Raw genomic sequence first — 19,940 nt, forward strand, 5'->3', positions numbered from 1 at the left:
CGGCTCTGTGGCCAATGGATTGGAAAGAAGACTGGGAGACCAGTTAAGAGGCTCTGTAATATAAGTCCAAATAATAATTTCTATAGTAGAAAATTTGATGAGATAGCAGCTGGCAAACCAGTCTGCCAAAGAGAAGGTAGAGATCATAGCCCAAGAAAGCCTCAATTTCAAAGGGCTAATTAGGGATCGTCATGGGACCCAGACTGAGAAAAACCAATGGCAAACCAAAGGTTTGGCTTTGTGGCTCCAGTTCTTTCATTTACTGAGATGCCTTCTATGGGTGAAAAAGGAATTGATGAATGGTTGCTGATATGAGCAGATCAGGCAGAATCCATGAATCAATGCTATTTGAGAGGGGATCTGAAAAGTGGAAGATACAGAAAATCTGAGAGACACATCAAATGACTAGAGAGAAGAGTGTAGGCTGCAAAAACAGTCTATGATCATGACATTAGTTCTCCTGATTGTTTCTATGGAGCAGCCATGTTTGGGAGGCTCCAGGATACCTTTGGAGCCCTGCCCCTTTTGGTCCTTCAATGGGACAAGATGGGACTGACCTGTACTCAAAAGGCAGAATCACAAGTAGCACAAGGGTCTATATGTAAATATTTGAGTGTCACATTTTTAGGTAGTTCTTAGATTAGTTTGAATGTTCAGGAAAGGGAAATCAGCATGCTGAGAGGTGGAAACTGAAGGGATGCTCATCAGTTGGAGAATGGCTGAATAAGTTATGATATATGAATATTATATAATATTATTGTTCTATAAGAAAAGATCAGAAGGATTATTTCAGAGAGGCCTGGAGAGACTTACATGAACTGATGCTAAATGAAATGAGCAGAACCAGGAGATCATTGCATTTGGCAACAACAAGATTATACCATGATCAATTCTGATGGACATGACTCTTTTCAACAATGAGATGATTCCAGCCAGTTCCAATGACGTTGTGATGAAGAGAGCCATCTACACCCAAAGAGAAGACTGTGGGAACTGAGTGAAGATCAAAACATAGCACTTTCACTCTTTTTGTTGTTTTTCAATTGCATTTTGTTTTCTTTCTCATTTTTTTCCTTTTTGATCTGATTTTTCTTGTGCATCATGATAATTGTATAAATATATATATATATATATGTATATATATACATATACTGACTTTAACATATATATTTTAACATGTTTAACATGCCATCTAGGAGAGGGGATAAGGAAAGGGGGGAAATTTTGAAAGCAAAGTTTTGCAAGGGTCAATATTGAAAAATTATTCATGCATATGTTTTGAAAATAAAAACTTTAATCAAAATAAATTAATAATTTCAAAAAGACTGTGTCTTAGCAGAATTAGTTGAAAGAAGTAGAAATAGGAAGAATAGATTCTAACTTATTCTTCCTCAGGCTAAATAGCCCCAGACATGCTGTCTTCAAATATTTGAAAGGCTGTCAAGAAGTATTAGACTTCGACTGCTTAGTTCCCAGAAGTCAGAGAAAGGAGCAATGGGGGTAAGGAGAAGATGAGCTTTAGAGAAACTGAATTAAGGTTTTACAGTGAATAGACCATGAGATCTGGAGTCAAGAAAATCTGAATTCCCATCCATCTTCAGACAATGTCTAGCTGTATGATCCTGGGCAAGTCACTTAACCCTGTTTGCCTCAGTTTCTTCATCTTTAAACTGAGCTGCAGAAGGAAATGGCAAACCACTTCAATATTTTTGCCAAGAAAACCCTAAATATGGTTACAGAAAGTTGGATACCACTGAACAACAAGGAAAAAAGTCCTTGAAACTAGAACATTATGGCAGTTGTAGGCCATCAGGGAATGACTTAGAGTTAGGAAAACCTGAGTTCAAATCTAGCCTCAGATAAAAGAGGCTATATGGTCTTGTGTAATCACATTCATTCTCAGTTTCTTCATCTTTAAAATGAGGCCATTGTCTCCCAGAATTGCTGTAACAAACATATATATATATATATATATATATATATATATATATATATATATATATATATATATATATATATATATATATATACACACATATGTGTGTGTGTATATATATACATACACATATATGTATATATATACACATACACATATGTATATATGTGTATATATACATACACATATATGTATATATACACATACACACATATGTATATATGTATATATATATCAAACTACTTTACACATTTTAAATGCTACATAATAATAATAATAATAATAATAATAATAATAATGATAAAAAGTGTTCTTCTGTAAAATGTAATATATCATTTGCTGTTGAAGTTAATAATACTAGAGCCATTCCAAAGTAGAATGGGCTGCTTCTAATGGCAATTGTTTTCTCTTCTTGATAGCCTTCAAGGAATTGTTGGAAATCCACTTGACAGTTATACTGGAGCTTAAGTGACCTGCCTAAGGTTGCACAGTCCATGTCTGCTAAGGTGGGATTTAAACCCAGGTCTTCAAAGATTCCTGATTCTTATTCCAGGTACAAATTGGCCTCAGGAGTCTCTGAGATCAGTGCTAATTCTTTAATTCTTTGCTTTGATTATTCTGTGTTCTATGATATCTAGGCTAGTCATATTATGTTATACAGAGATTTTGATGATCCTTAGATCCTTACAACCTATTGTGCCATTGGGAAATCACTGAAATCCTTTGCCTAGATAGCTCTGCCTTCAGGTTCTGGACACTGAGGAGGTGGATATAGTTTCTTTAGAAAAGGCAAGGACAAGGGATAAGGGAAGCAGGAGAAAGGAAAAGGAATCCTTAAAAAGAAGTTATATATTTTGAGAAGTAAGGATTGTTGTTAGTAAAAGTTTTCAAGACTGGTAAAATTTCTTTTTATGGGGTGGCAACACTGGGAAACTCTTGATCTCTAAGCAAGTAGTCTTCAATCTGGTGCATGGACTCAGACTAAAAAGGAGGCGCATAAATCCATGTACCATTCTTCTGGCATTTGTGGGCCCTGGCACATGTTGATATTGGTCCTTGAGGAGTCTGCTTGGGTGTGTGGAGTGCCTGGGACCCAACAGTAAAAGGTCAGATCCACACAGCACGTGCTAAGCCTGGCAAAGTATAACCCCAGAAGTCTTGGCTTTCTTTAGCTTTCTGAATGTCCTGATTGCCTTCTGGCTCATTCAATACTGAATTTTTGTTCCAGTGCCTCTGTTCTTGGTTTCTGCCTTTTAGCTTCTCTGGTTGGACCCTTGGGCCAGAGTTACACTACTGTGTTCTTTCTCTGTCTGTTCCTGGTTCTGACATTGGCTTGAGCCATTCAGCCCAACCCCTCCCAATGAACAGCTATATCCGATCTGATGACACTTTGAAAGTTAACCCTTGCCCCGACCAATGCCAGTTAAAAGGAGTCAACACATCAGTTATAGAGCAGGAATCTGATTTGCTGGCCAGTAGAATATAAGGATCTCATTACTGGGAAGCCTTCTGTGAGTTTGAATAGGTCTGGTGAAAGGGCCAAATCTTGGTATAATTGTGACTTATATAGTTGTGATACTTCATTTTCTTCCTGTTTCTTTCTTCTCCTATAAACCCAGATTCTCACCAGCTGCATGGTATGGTGAAAAGACTGAAGAATTTGGAGTAAGAATATTTAGTATTGAAATTCTGATTCATTTGACTTCCTGGGACCTCAGTTCTTCATTTATAAAAGGAAGTATTAGACTAGATGACCTCTAGAGTCCCTTTCATTTCTCAATCTATGATTTTGTGATATGCTATTACCTCTGGCCATTTTTTTCCCTAGGTAATGCTATAAGTTTTAGGCTTTTACTGATTCAACTTCAATCCTTCACATTATCTGTCATACATCACCTTCCTTGGGAGACCTGCTTGGTAACTGTAAATTACTTGGTAACTGGCCAAGTAATTTAGGAAACTAATTGGAGCCTAGCCATCGATGACTAATCATAGGTTTCTATTTTACTCCCAATAAATAATACTGGCATTTGGAAAAGGGTTTTTGAATACTTAGTTTAAGAGAGTAACAAGTGGTAGAAATTTCAGACATCACAGCAGGCCTCTAAAAAGAAGATATTTTGATGAAAGAGGAACTTCATATTAGATAGCAATCACTTCCCTCTGTGTATAAGAGTAGCCCTGGATCAGGAACAAGGGTCACCCCCAATATAGATTACTTAATCCATGCCTATTGGCAAAGAATTGGAAATTGAGGGGATGTTTATCAATTGAGGAATGGCTGAACAAGTTGTGGTATATGGTTGTGATGAAATAGCACTATAGTGCTATGAGAAATGATAGGCAGGATGCTCTCAGAAAAACCTGGAAAGACTAACGTCAACTGATGCAAAGTGAAGTAAGCAGAATAAGGAGAACATTGTATATAATAGAAACAATATTGTAAGATAATCAACTATGAATGATTTAGCTATTCTCAGCAACACAATGTTTGGAGACAAATCTGAAGGACTTATAATGAAAAATGTGATCCATTCTCAGAGAAAATAACTGATGGAGTCTGAATACAGATTAAAGCACTTAAAAATTCTTTATTTTTGAGTGTTTTTTTAGATGTATGTTTTCTTTTAAAACATGACTAATATAGAAATATGTTTTGCATGACTACACATTCATATTCTATATCAAAGTGCTTGCCTTCTCAATGAGGGGGATGGAAAGGAAAGGAGAGAAGTTGGAACTCAAAAATTTTAAAACACATGTTAAAATTGTTTTTACATGAAATTGGAGAAAAATAAAATACTAAATAAACATTTTAAAAAATATCTATTGACTGACTGACTCCCTTCTAGATGAATAATTAGTAGAAAATTTCTCCTTTAATTAATTTATGAAAATTGTATATTTATAGGTGAGACCTGGGTTACTGACATTTCTCCTAAATTTTTTTTAAACAATGTTTGGAGAATACAAGTTTGAAAAAATCCTACTCTATTTTTACAAAGCTCATACTGCTTCTTAGTTCCCTGCGTAGTACAAAGCTTGTCTTGTAATATCTGCAATCTGAAGGAAGAGAGGATTTGGTTTTTGGTCTTTGTCCTTAAATTTACTATAGTAACCAGGAGGGGTGGTGAACATTTATAGTTCTTATTACTGAAGGATTACAGGCTGATGATTTGTTGAGCTCAGGAGTTCTGAGCTTCAATAAGACTAAAAGCCAATCTAGTGTCAACTATCAGTCTGGCCCCCAATATGACAATCCCTGGGAGGTAGAGGGCACCAGGTGGTCTTTTGATGTTGTTCAGTAATTTTAGTCACTTTTGAGTCTTCCTCACCCCATTTAGGGGTTTTTCTTGAAAAACATAAATGGTATGCCATATTTTTCCCCACCTTATTTTACAGATTAAAAAACTGATGTAAACAGAATTAAATGACATGCTCAGGGTCATGCAACTAGTAAACAGGCCAGATTTGAATTCAGGTCTCCCTGACTCCAGACCTACCATTCTATCTACTGTGTCACCTAGCTGGACTACCACCAACAATGTTATTATAAAATATCATAAACATATTTTAATATATGGATATATAATATCAATAGAATATAATGTCATTTTCCCTTATATTAACCATAATTCTGCTTCTCTGAAAATAAAAATATTATAAATAATTATAGTACCAATTACATATAACTATATATCATAATATAGAATATGATATATTCTACATGTTAATATATTAATTATATAAGCATATTTATAACAATATAACATGATAAATAATTATAATTATATACATTATATATAATACATTGATAATATAATTAATTGTATATTTAATTATATATACTTTAAGTAATTACACAATTACATAATTTTATATTTAAATATGATTAACAATTGATATTACTAATATGTCATAAATGAATGAGAGACATATGTGTGCATACATTCATGAACATGCACACACACACACAAACATAGAGGCTGATTCTTAATTCACCAGAGCTGAAAGTGCAAGGTCTCATCACAGATTCAGACACACTACTGACCAACTGATTAGCACTGAAGTTTTGACCTGTTTTCTTTTCAACCTAGACCTTAGCTCTTTAGAAAAATTTCTTTTTCTGATCTAACCCATCTGGATTAAATGGGTTTATTTGGTTTCATAGGGTCATAGATGCAATTAGAAGCCACTTTAACACAACTTTTTCATTCTACAGAAGAGAAAACTTGGGTCTAAAGAGGTTGATATGTCCAAGATGACACAGGAAGTAAATGAAAGAATCAGTATTCAAATTCAATTTCTTTAGTACTCTTTCTGCTGTGACACATTACCTCCTGGTTGATATGGTTTCTGAGAAATGCATGTGAATCGTTTTATTGCAATATGTAAATCCAATCCAATGTCAAATGTCAACCCAAATGCTTTGTCACTTTTTTCAAATTTGGAGGAACATTCCTAAAAAAATTGTGAGCTCAAAACCCATTTTGCAATAGAAGCTTAAGACTCTTAGAGCTTGGCAGCACAAATGCCATTGTTGTGGAGCTGGAGTCAGAGAAGCTTGTGGCAATACACAAATCCAACTTAAATTTGTTTTCCAATGTTAGAGAATCAGCTGTAGGGCAATGTATAGAATCAGGAAACTTTATCAGTTTGAAGTCTGAAGTCATAGCTCTTCTTTTCCCTACAATGAATGCAATGTCAAAGTTTCTGAGTTTCACTTTTCTTACCTGTAAAAATATACCTTGATTATTTAGCATTCAAGGGACAAATGAACAAACAGGGTGATATGACAGCTTCAAGAGTTTATGTGATCTCTTGAGCTTGTTACAAAAATGAAATAAATGGTTCCATTAAAAAAAGTTGATGTGATCCATGTATAACCTAAATCAAATTGCTTGCCTTCTCAATGAGGGAGAGGAGAGAATTTGAAACTCAAAACAAAGACATATGAAGGAATCTGTTATCTGCATCCAGAGAAAGAACTGATAAATAGAAGTATATATGGAATGATTTTAATGTATGTGTGTGTATATAAATACAAACATATTTGTAACTAAAGTTAGGGTGAGGACTGAAAGGAAAAAGACATTTACATAATTCTATTATATATGTAAAGGGAATAACAAATTGTACATAACACATTTGTAATCTCATGCACAATCATCTTTTTAAAAATTATATTATGTTATGGAAATGTTTGTTTTAATCCTCAAAGTTAAAAATTAAATAAATGTTTTTTTAAATGTCTCCCTGCTTAGCCTATAGAAGAGCAGACTTGAAGGGACCCTAAAAGCTGTCCTCATATTTTTGAAAGATTGCTGAGTGCAAGAAGGACTAGATTTGTTCTGCTTGACCCCAAAGAGAAGAATCAGGTGAAAGTCATAGGAAGGTAGATTTAAGTTCATGTTAGAAAACAATTCCTTATAATTAGAAGTGTCTCAAAGTGAAGAAAACTCTCTTGAGCAGTTGTGCATTTCTCCTCATTAAAGATCTTCATGCAAAGGCTAGCTGATTATTGGTTAAAAAATCATCTACGGGGGTTTGTCTTGTTCAGGAATAAGTTAGATTGGATTAAAAAATACATAGGATCAACAATATCAACTCTGTTGCTCTGTGACTTATTTTGGGATAGGTTGTAGTGAAGAAGCTTTTTCAAGTTATAGGTTGGATCAGGAAGTCAGTGAGGTCCCTTTCAGTTGTGCTGTTCTGTATTTCTGTGAAAAGACATTTCCCAGACCTGGTCTTCTTCAGGCTAAATTATCCCATTTCCTTTTTGCCTTTCCTAAGGCTTTAGCTTAATCTTATTTTCCAAATAAGTCATTTTAAGTTTCTTTTAGTCATTGCGGTTTTCACAGATTCCTGCCTTTGGTCCTCCTTTTGTGACATTTGAAAATATCTGACATTTGGAAAAAGTTGGGCAGCAACCCATGTATGTGAAATTCTCTTATATTCTCCTATCATACTCCTGTCCTCCTTTCAGCAAACTCCTGTTTCAGGGACTTTTCTCCATTCCCTTAACCGTGACGGTTCTATAAATTAAGCATGCAGAATGGCCATAGAGGCTTGAAATACTGTTGGTGTAAATTCTACCCCAATAGACCTTTGAATTAAAAGGAAAGTGGAAGTACAATTTCCCCCCCCCCACACACACACACACACAAAGAAAAAAAAAAAAAGTTTGGGGAAGGGAAAAAGGACTCCCTGCTGGAGATATTATAGAGTATTTAGAAATTAACAAAAGTAAGACAACTCTTTGTTAAACTTTTTTTTTTTGGGGGGGGGGGGAAACTACATGGAGTTTCCAATCTTTATACCTCTATATTGTTCTTTTAATATGTGACTATTCATAATTTTCTATTTTCTTCCCTTATAATGTTTTGCGAATTATCTTGTGCTAATTTCCATGTCTCATTCATTGATAAGATAATGAAATGTCTTCTAGCTAAAGTGTCTTTGATTCTCTTGCATCCTCATCTTTCAGGTTGATTGGATCAATTAAACTTCTCTAAGAAATGGAAATAGAAATCAACATCTATGCTTTTATCCATTTCCTATTTTTATATGCAATATGTTTTTAAAAGACCAGCTTAGAGCTATTGTATTTGCATATAATATCTCCCTCTTATCTTTATCCTCTTTTAATTTGCTGTTGATAATGATTTTGCTCTAACTAGTCAGTAATTTAAGATCACTAATATGAGTTGTTTTATGTCTAAATTAGTTACTTTTATTATTTTTGTGATATTTTCTGTTTATTATCCAATACTTTCCAGCTAGTTTTTTCCTTGAAGGAAAAAGATAGTATTGACTATGAATAGGGTTGAGTAGATACTGTGTTGAATTTGGAGCCAGGAAGGCTGGTTCAAATCGTACCTCAGGTGTTGCTACCTCTGTACCTGTACAAGTCACTTAGGGCCCCAGTTTCCTCATTTATAAAGTGAGAGAACTGGACTTAATGAACTCTAATGACCCTTTCAGTTTTAAATCTATGAGTTTATGAACAGTCAAATCTTTGAAACTTTTTCATTTCTTGATCCCAAATTATATTTTTGTCCCCTATGCCCAATTTAGCATTCAAGTTACAAAATATCAAGGTATTCAATTCTGTTGAGTTCTGCATAGACCTTCCCTATCTCTTGTTTCCTTGCAGTTGATACTTGTCCAAGTTGTAATTTTCTTTTTTGTGGTCTATTTGTGTTGGGTTGAGCATGTGGGCTAGTAGATGATCTCACTAAACCCCCACAAACCCTATCATCAATGTTTTCCAAATTCTATTCCACAGAATCCTGGAGTTCTCTACCATATGAATAGGAGTTCTGTAAGAAAATTTCTGTTAGTGATATTTTCCTCTCAAATATTAAGTATTAAATTATATATGTATCAAAAATAATTATTATGTACTCCCTTTTTTGTATAACAGAGGCTTAATTTTCCTCTCTTTTCCTCCAATATTTGCCTGTACTCCTCTTTTATGCTAGAGGTATTTCATACCCTTGGGCTTCTAAGACCAGTGTTTATAGCTTCTTTCAATATATTTCAATCCTCAAAATGTTCCATGGTCAAATGAGTTTGGGAAATGCTAAATTAGATGATACAGTCATAAAATGTATCCATTCTGCAAGTAAATTATAGTGACTCCCACTTTTTTCTCAGGACATCTATTTCAGTGTTCATTTATAGTCTCAACAATGGGACTTTTCAAAGTATTAAAGTCCCCTGGCCTTCTTCTTTGCACCCATGTGGGTATCAAATGCTTCTCCATGACAGTGATGAAATTCAATACTCTTTGATCTCCTCAGTCTCCTACTGTGGTCTCCTTAAATTTGATAGTTCAGAGCTATAACTAGGAATTTTTACACTTGGGCCAAGTACTACAAACAACCTGGAACATATAGTTCTCACCTGCATTAATAGAGGTACAGCACCCCACATTTGAAGGAGAGGAGCTCCATTATCATGGAGCTATGAGGAGGAAAGCAATCTGGTAGCTATTTAATTATTTATGCTAACTAGGTATAAAGCTTTGTTGTTTTGTTTTCCAATTCTTTCCTCCATATTCTTACTTCATATTTTATATCTTGCTTTAGTTCTTCTTGATATTCATATAATTTTTCTAGGAAATCTGTTCCTCCCTACCCCACCCCTATTGAGTGTTTATTTATAGTTGTTTAAAAGTTACTTTATCCTTTAAGGGAAAGTTTTTGGACATCTGTAGATTTTCACAATTTAAAAAAAAAAAAACCTAATCATTTGCTTCTTTGCTTTATTTACCTTTCTAGCTTTAGTTTCTAGACTGGGACTTCATGCCAAAGTCACTATTTTTGGTTGGCCTGCTTGGTCTTACTCTGTGACCCTTGGGTTCTTTTACTGACTTCCACAACCTATGTTTAGACTTCTCTGGTAGACCTTCAGAACTCTATGTTATCTCAGTTTAGTTGCTAGAAGACTCAGTGTCCCAGAAGCCTAGGCTGTCCCACTCTCTGTGATGGTAAATCATATTTGTTACTGTCACTCCTGATTGTTCCCAAGATCCCTGCTGTTTTTTTTTTTTTAATTTTTAACTATCCTAGGGGTTGCTGATCACCTTGAGAATTTTCTGCTTCTCAGAGACTTTCTTGATGGGTTCCACCACCTTAAACTGTTCCAAGCACAGAGTTCTGTAGGTTACAGATGTCTCTGGCCTATTTTTGGTCATCTTGGGAGGTTATCAGTTTGACTGTGTTCATGCTAGCTTTGCTGGAAGATTGATCAAATTTGTATTGTTGAGAATATCTTAGCCATTTACTATTCTTCATAGTACAATGTTGCTGTTACTGTGTATGTTGTTTTAGTTATGCTCATTTCACTTTGCATAAATCCATGTTTTTCTAGAAATCATCCTGCTTTTCATGTATTATAGCACAATAATATTTCATTAAAACCATGTACCACAACTTGTTCAGTCATTCTCCAATTGGTGGGCATCCCTTCAATATCCAGTCCTTAGCCACCACACAAAAAAGCTACAATAAATATTTTTGTACAAATAGGTTCTTTCCAATCTTTTAAAAAATTTTTGGGATAGAGACCTAACAGTGATTTTAAAGGTTATGCAGTTTTATAGTCCTTTGGATGTAGTTCCAAATTGATCTCCATAATGGTTAGATTAGTTCACAGCTTTACCAACAAGAAATTGTGTCTCAGTTTTCCCACATCTCTCCAACATTTATCATTTCCTTTTTTTTTTTTGGTCATATTAGTCAATCTAATGGGTATGTGTGATCACCTCCTACTTAAGATTATCTCCTCCTTTGGTTTCTATGATATAGCTTTTTTTTAAAATTATATGCATTCAACTACTTTTTTTGGATCTCCTTTGTGGGCTCAGATCACTATTCTTTTTCTTAAAATATTTTAATAGTTTTTATTTACCAGATATATGCATGGGTAATTTTACAACATTGACAATTGCTAAACCTTTTGTTCTAATTTTCCCCCTCCTTCCTCCTCCCCCCCCCCAGATGGCAGGTTGACCAATACATGTTCAATATGTTAAAGTATAAGTTAAATATAATATATGTATACATGTCCAAACAGTTGTTTTGCTGTACAAAAAGAATAGGACTTTGAAATAGTATACAATTAGCCTGTGAAGGAAATCCAAAATGCAGGCGGACAAAATTAGAGGGATTGGGAATTCTATGTAGTGGTTCATAGTCGTCTCCCAGAGTTCTTTATCTGGGTGTAACTGGCTCAGTTCATTACTGCTCTATTAGAGCTGATTTGGTTCACTCATTGTTGAAAATGGCCATGTCCATCAGAATTGATCATCATATAGTATTGTTGTTGAAGTATACAATGATCTCCTGGTCCTGCTCATTTCACTCAGCATTAGTTCCATGTAAGTCTCTCCAGGCCTTTCTGAAATCATCCTGCTGGTCATTTCTTACAGAACAACTCACAATGTCCTCAAGAAGTCAATAAATAAAGTGGATTATAACAAAAGCATCACCATAGACAAAACTGCTGCCTACAATTGTAGACATAACATTGAACCATAAAAAATTAAAAACAATGTTCTTTAATTAGAGCCATTTTGAATAGTTATAACCCTTAATCTATGTGATTTGAAAAGTTTTTAAAATATAGAAAGAAATAAAAATCACATGGAAAGCATATAAGGTATGTCTTATTCCTTTCCTTCACATGGCTTGGAGATCTATGAAACATGAGTTTATTTTTATTTAATTATTTAAAAATTGTTTTTCTCTATCCATGTAGCAATCCACAGCACATTACTTACTAAAGAATAATAGCAGGACATCCCAAGGTTGTTTCCAAAAGGATGTCATTAAAAAGATATGAATAATATATTTAATAATGGTGATGATAAACAATAACTGACACATATAGTGTCAAGTACCCAGCAAGTGTTTTAAAATGTTTGTTGATTTAATAAATACCAGTCAACTTGGCATTTTTATTTGTTATTTGAACAGCCCATAGTAAAGGATTGGATTTGGAATAAAAAAGTTCCCTCTTTCCCTCTTTTGTTACTTACTAGCTGTGTAACTATTATCAAGTAACTGAACCTGTTTGAATTTCCATTTCCTCATCTGCAAAATGGACCTCCAAGTCAGAAAATCTATTCAAATTCTACTATTCCCTAGTGTGAATTGTGGCAAGTCACCCATCCTTCCTGGGTCTCTTTCCTCTCCTGTAAATAAAGGTAATAATATCACCTATCTCCTAGAGTTGCTGTGAGGGTCAAATGAGATAATAATTGTATAGCACTTAGCCTAATGGCTGGCACATAATAAATGCTATACAAATGTTACCTATTTATTATTATAAGATTATGACCTTCAAATAAGATGCCACTTGCAAAACACCTTGCAAATTAAGGGCCTTTTGAATATTTTCCCAATTACATGTAAAAACAAATTTTAGCATCTATTTTTTAATATTTTGAGTTCCAAATTCTCCCCTTTCATTACCCTTTTCCTTTCCCTTCCTCAAGTGCAAGCAATTTGATTTAGTTATAAATGATTTAATAAACTTTTAAAAGTTATATAAATGTCTGTTACTAGGAAAGTGTGCCTGAAACATAGTAGGAACTTAGTAAATGCTTCTTGGTTGTTTGAAGGCAATGTCAAGCAGACTCTGCCAATCTAGATAGGCTTTGGGAATACATCTGCCTCTCAAGGACTGTCCTGGCACACCAGAGAGACATCTATCACCAGCAAATTGGCTAGCGGGTGATAAATTCTTTGGCTGTGGCAATCCACAGAAGGATTTCTTCACTTGAATTTTAAAATATATGTATAATTGGAAAAATAATTGAGTTGCTCATTCCTAACTCATTCTGTTATGATCATTAAGAATGTTTTAGTGAGCCTCATGACCTTCCAAATGAAGCCATGTATTCCTACATTCCAAATATTCCTACTTTTATCAGAGTCAAGGTCTAAATAATGATCATTTCTAAGTCATAGTTGTCTATTGAGAGAGAGTCTTAGGCTTTATTTGAATCTATTCTAATTTCTTTTTGATGACATCACAATATCCTGATATTCTTTTTGGTCTTGTCAGTGGGAGAATAATTTTGTGTTTTAAGAAAAATAAGATGCATTTATTTTGTTATCAAAGTTGTTTGGAAGTTTTCTTCCTCATAAGTAGTTCTCACACATCCTATACATACACATACACACACGTATACACACAAACACACATACACACACACACACACCCAAACACATTTGCATATGAATCCAACATAGATGTCTCTCTTTTAATTTTCCATCCCTCACCTGCATACTTACTGAAAATATTCAAAATCAATTCAAATGAATCATTATAATTTAAAAGTGCTATAGAAGGCTATATGGGAATGATTTGTCATACTTGTATACTTGTTCCATAAAAGAAGAAAGATTGTAGCTATAGAGTATGGTGCCACCTGGGAGAGATAAATGAATAAGTAGCAAAAGCATTTATTAAACACTTATTGTATGCCAGGTACTTTGCTAAGGAAACAAGAAAACAAGATGTTCCCTACTTTCCAGATGAATCAGAAGTGGAGAGTGAATAGCAAGGCTGAGCTTTTTCATGATATCAAAGGAATAGAGTACTAGAAAAGCACTAGAAGAACTAGAGGGCAATAAGAACCAGGTCCTAGGAAGTGAATTTCCAAAGCTAGAGCTTGAGCCCAGAGACTCACCTAGGACTTCTTCCTTAAACGTCCTAGGAACACGATTGCCATTCATGGTTATTGTTAATCAATTTTCTGAAGTTCTTTACATCTATTAACTCACATCATCCTTATAATAACACCATAAGGTGAGTTATATAGGAATGTTCATTTTTATTTTACAGATAAAGAAGCAAAGGAGCAAGAGAGGTTAAGTAATGTTACTTTAAGAATTAGGATCAGGATATAAACTGAAGTCTTTTGATTGTACAGTCAGTGATTATTCTTTAAAAAAATAGTTATGATTCTTTTTGCATTGTTTTCTTTTCCCTATATCCATCTATTTCACGTAGAACTATTCTTTGTTTTTATTGAAATTTTTAGCTTTCTTTTCTTTTTATATTTTGTGTTCTAAATGCTAATATTTTACTCCCTTTTACACTCTTCACCGATCCACAGAGAAGATAAACAATATGACAACAATTTTATACATGAAATTATGAAAAACATTTCTATAATAGCCATCTTTTTCAAAAAACAAGAAAAATAAAATGGGAATATTATACTTCAATTTTCACTCAGAGTTCATCAGTTCTTTCTCTGAAAATGGATAGCATTTTTTTTCATCATAATTCCTTTGGAATTGTCTTGGATCATTGTGTTGATCAGATTGTTTGTGTTTTCAGAGTTGATTATCATTATAACATTGCTATTACTGTGAACATTGATGTCCCAGTTCTCACTTCATTTTGCATCTATTCATATAGGTCTTACCAAATTTTTCTAAAAACATCTTTCTTGTCATTCCCTACAGCAAAATAGTATTCCATTACAGTCATATGCTACAACTTATTCAGCCATTCCATAATTGATGAGCATCCCTTCTCATCACAAAATTAGGGCTGCTATAAATATTTTAGTATATTTAAGTCCTTTTCCTTTTCATTTCATCTCTTTTGGGATACAGATCTAGTACTGTTGCTGCTACATAATAGCTTTATAGACTTTTGGGCTTAATTCCAAACTGTTTTCCAAAAATATTGGACCAACAGTTCATTTGTGTACCAATTTTTCCCTCATTCCCCAGTACTTGTCATTTCTGGTAAGTATGAAAAAGTACTTCAGAGTTATTTTGATTTGCCTGTTTTTTTTTTCTCGTAGCAATAATGATTTAGAGCAACTTTCATAGATATATTAGAGATATCTTGATTTCTCCTTCTTAAAGCTTCTTATTTTTATCCGGTAGCCATTTATGAATTGGGGAATAGCTTTCATTTTTGTAAAACTAAATCAATTCTATACTCAGTGTACAATCAAGAAATTATTAGGCCTTTATCATGGAAACTTGCTGTAAAATTTGTTGATATTATTTCATTGTTTGTGGTACTTTTAGCAAAATATAGTTTTTCTGATCATCCTTGTTTTTATTTTTGGGCTGCTAGATGGTACAGTGCCCTGCTTAGAGTCAGGAAGACTCATTATCCTGGATTCAAATCTGGCCTCAAACATGTGACCCTGAGCAAGTCACCTAACTCTGTTTGCCTCAGTTTTTCATCTGTTAAGTGAGCTGCAGAAGGAAATGGTGAGCTACTCAATTATCTTTGCCAAGAAAACCCCAAATGGGTTATGAAAAGTCAGATACAGAAGAAATGTCTGAACAACATTTTTGTTTTGTTTTGTCTGAGGTTATGATTATTACCTCTAACTTTTTTTAGTTCAGCTGAAGCATATTTGATTTTCCTCTAGCCCTTTATTTTAATTCCATGTGTGTCTTTCTGTTTCTCTTATTAACAATATATTCTTGGATTCTGGCTTCTAACCCCTTCTACTATCTGCTTCCATTTTATGGATGACTTTATCACCTTCATGTTTTATATATACATATATATGTATATATATATATATATATGTATATATATATATATATATATATATATATATATATTTTAACCAATTCCAATAAAAATGAGGTCCAAGCATTGCCCCTCTACCATTTCCCCTTAATTGTAAAAGTTCTTCTTTATGCACTTCTTTTATGTGGGAAAAAAATTCTTATTCTACCATTCTCTTCTCCTTACTCCCAGTGCATACCTCTTTCTTACCACTTCATTTTTTGGGGAGATTATTGTAAGTATCAACTCACAACCATGGCTTCTGTGTAAACTCCTTTCATCTGCCCTAATAATGATAATGGTTTTTTGAGATACATGTATCATCTTTCCAGATAAGGACGTAAACAGTTTGATTTTATCGAGACCTTTCTGGTTATTCTTTCATTTTTAATTCTTTTTGCTTTTCTTGTACCTTGCATTTGAATGTCAAATTTCCTATTCCGTTCTGGTCTTTTCATCAGGAATGCTTGAAAGTTTTTTTTAAACTCATCGTCCACTTTTCCCTTAAGGGAATATATTTAGTTTTGCTGGCTATTCTTGTTTGTAATCCTAGTTCTTTTGCTTTCTAGAAAATAACATTCTTAGTCCTCTATTCCTTTAACATAGAAGCTGCTAAATATTATGTGATCCTGATTGTGACTCTACAATATTTGAATTATTTCTTTCTGATTAATTAAAGTGTTTTCTCTTTGACCTGAGAGCTCTGGAATTTATCTATGCTATTCCTAGTAATTTTCAATTGGAGATCTTTTTAAAGAGATAATTGGTGGACTTTTTCAATTTCTGTTTTGCCCTTGATAGTATCATAAAATATGAAATCATCATGGAATTAAACTTTTCACTTTCCTAAGTCTAATTTTTAAGGAATTATTTTCTTCAATAAAATTTTGTACCTCCTTTTCCATTTGATCTATTCTGTTTTTAAAAGAATTATCTTTAGTGAATTTTTATGCCTCTAATACCATTAGGCCAATTTTGGTTTTTAAGATATTATTTTATTCAATATTTTTATGCCTCCTTTACCATATTATTCTCTTTTCATGGATTTCTTGCATCATTCTCATTTTTTTTCCTCCACCACTTTTATCTTTAACTCTTTTAGGATTTATGCTGAGTTTATGTCCAATTTGCATTTTGCTTCAACACTTTGCTTGTAGATATTTTTGCACTGTTGTTTTCTTCTAATTTAGTATCTTGGTCTTCCCTACCACCATAGTAGCTTTTAAATAGTCTAATTTGTTTTTGCTGTGCTCATTTTTTCCAGGCTTTTTTCTTACTTTTAATTTTACATCAAAGTTGGGCTTTGCTAACCTTGGAGTTAACTTCTCAATCCTCAGATTTCTTTGTGTTGCTGTTTTCAGACTACTTCTGGGGTTTGCAAGTTTTTGCTATTTTCAAGGTCGCATGATCATTGTTTTCCTGGTCAGTACTCTGATGTTTATCCAAGAAAGCCCCTGGTGTTCTGCAGCCACAAGTGCTGCTACTCTCCTTGCCTTGGAATTATGACCAGGGCCTCTTCTCCCTTATAACTGACCTCAGTATTCCTATCTGCCTTCAAATAGTGACTGTGTGTGGGTAATATTGCTGCCATTCAGTGTCAGAGTACCCAGTGCCAGCAAAAAGTCTCTTATATTCTCTTTCTGATCCTATAGTCTCACTTCCTCCTCTTCTCTGGAGTTAGAGCTACCAAAGCTGTTACTGCTGCAGCCACTGTTGCTGCCACCTGTGTGTGGGCTCTGTCACAAACTTCTCCTGCCAAGCTCCTAAATTTTCTTAGGCTGGAAAAATATTGCAGCCTGACTTTTTAGTGGCTCTGCCATTTCAAAATTGAGTTATTTCAAAGCTGTTGGGAAAGGAATGTTGAATGAATACAACTGGATTGCATCTAATTCTCCATTTTCTGAATGATCCTTTGCAATAAAAAAATCGATTAAGCAAAACAAATGCTTCATTTCTTACTCATACTTCATTGCCTCTCTATCAGAGAAAGGAGATAGCTGCTTCATCATCAGTTGATTCCCTGTTATCAGCATCATTAATAACATTGATCTGAACTCTGCTGTCCTTTGGTATTGTTTTGTCTTACATGACTGTAATCAGTGAATATTGTTTTCTTGGTTCTGCCTACTTAACTGTGTATTCAGATTCCATTAAAAATTTACTCATACGCAACATTTCTCCAAGTGCAATATATTCTGTCATATTCACAGACCATGATTTGTTCAGCCATGCCCCAATCAATGGACACCTGCTTTTTTTCTGAGCTATTTGCTACCACAAAAAATGTTTCTCTGAATATTTTGCTAAATATGGGATTTATTGTGGTATTTGATTTAACAAGCTGGTTGAAATCTACATTTTGCCAATTTGCTTTCCAGTTTTTCCAGTAGCTCTTGTTAAATTGGAGATTTTTATCCAAGTAATTCATGTTTTCAGATTTATCATACACTTACTTCTCTCCTACCTTTTAAGTCTTCTTATACCCAGCTAATACTCTCCAGCTCAGTGACACCAACCTCCTTTTTGCCCCATGATCAAAACATATCTCTTGGCTCTGGGCATGCCTGGAATGCTCCCCCTTCCCATCTGGGTCTCCTGACTACCCTGGCTTTTTTTCTAAAGTCTGAACTAAAACCCCATGTTGTACAGAAAGCCTTCTCTAACATCTCAATTCTAAGACCTTCTCTTTTCTAATGATTTCCTTTTTTTGATTCTGTATATAGATTGTTTCTATATATTTGTTTCTCTGTTGTCTCCTCCATTAGACTATGCACTCCTTGAGAGCAGATTGTCTTTTGCTTCCTTTTGTATCCTCAGCCTTCAATTCAGTAACTGGCAACATTACAATCACTTAATAGATTGTTTATTGACTGACTGATTGGTAATATAGTTCAGGTTTTTTAAAAGTATTTTACTCCATTGATCAATCTGGATATTTGTAATCAGTATCCCTCCCTCTCCCCTCTCTCTGTCTCTGTCCCTATCTGTCAGTCTCTGACTCTATTTCTCTGTCTGTCTGTCTCTGTCTCTGTCAATGTCTCTGTCTCTCTCCCCCTGTGTGCCTCTCCTTTTTCCTCCTCCCAGTTCAAAGCCTAGTCTTTGGCATATAGTAGGTACTTAATAAATGCATATTGATTAATTAATAAGTCAACAGAAATAACAACAATAACTATAACTAGCACTTATCAGTGCTTTAAGATTTCCAAAGTGATTTACACGTATTTTTAAATTTGGTAACTTAATAATAGCAAACCAATTTCATTAAATTCTGATTAGAAATGACTAGTAATCCTGAGAAAGTTAGATTTGAACTCTGTATCTGAGAGAGAGAGAGACAGAGACTGAGACAGAGAGACATAGAGACAGAGACAGAAACATAGACAGAGACAGGGTCAGAGAGAGAGGAACAAAGGAATAAAAGAAAGGTTAAGATAGGGAGTAGGAAAAATTCCCCAAACCTAAAAATATCCCCGTGGGTTTATTAGTCATAAACACTTAAATAAACTGAAAAGTCTACTGGTGCTAAGGAGGAAGGATAATGTAAAATGTCATTGGTTCTGACATTGCCCCTGCTTTGAATCAGAGAGTCTATCTTCTTGATTTAATTCTGTTGAAATTTGCAGAACTGAAGAATTATCCTTCTCAAGTAATGTGCTATGTGCTGTGTAACTGATGAACTGCAACGTGAAACAGCTGTTTGTGGTCTGGAGTCCCAGCCTCCAGGAGACCGTATAAGTTGAGTCTGTTCTGGTATAAAGCCAAGGCATCTTGGGAATTATCAAGCTGCTCTTCACACATTGTTCTGAGATGATTGTATAATTGCCTGACCCTTTTACTAACCTCTTCTTTGCCATTGAAGTGGCTCTGGAAAGAAAGTGGAAGAACCATCACTTTCCTTGGATGGAATGAACAGGAAAGGCTATGCAGTAGGACCTAT

This window comes from Sminthopsis crassicaudata, chromosome 4, assembly GCF_048593235.1.
Source record: "Sminthopsis crassicaudata isolate SCR6 chromosome 4, ASM4859323v1, whole genome shotgun sequence".
NCBI classification, from domain to species: domain Eukaryota; kingdom Metazoa; phylum Chordata; class Mammalia; order Dasyuromorphia; family Dasyuridae; genus Sminthopsis; species Sminthopsis crassicaudata.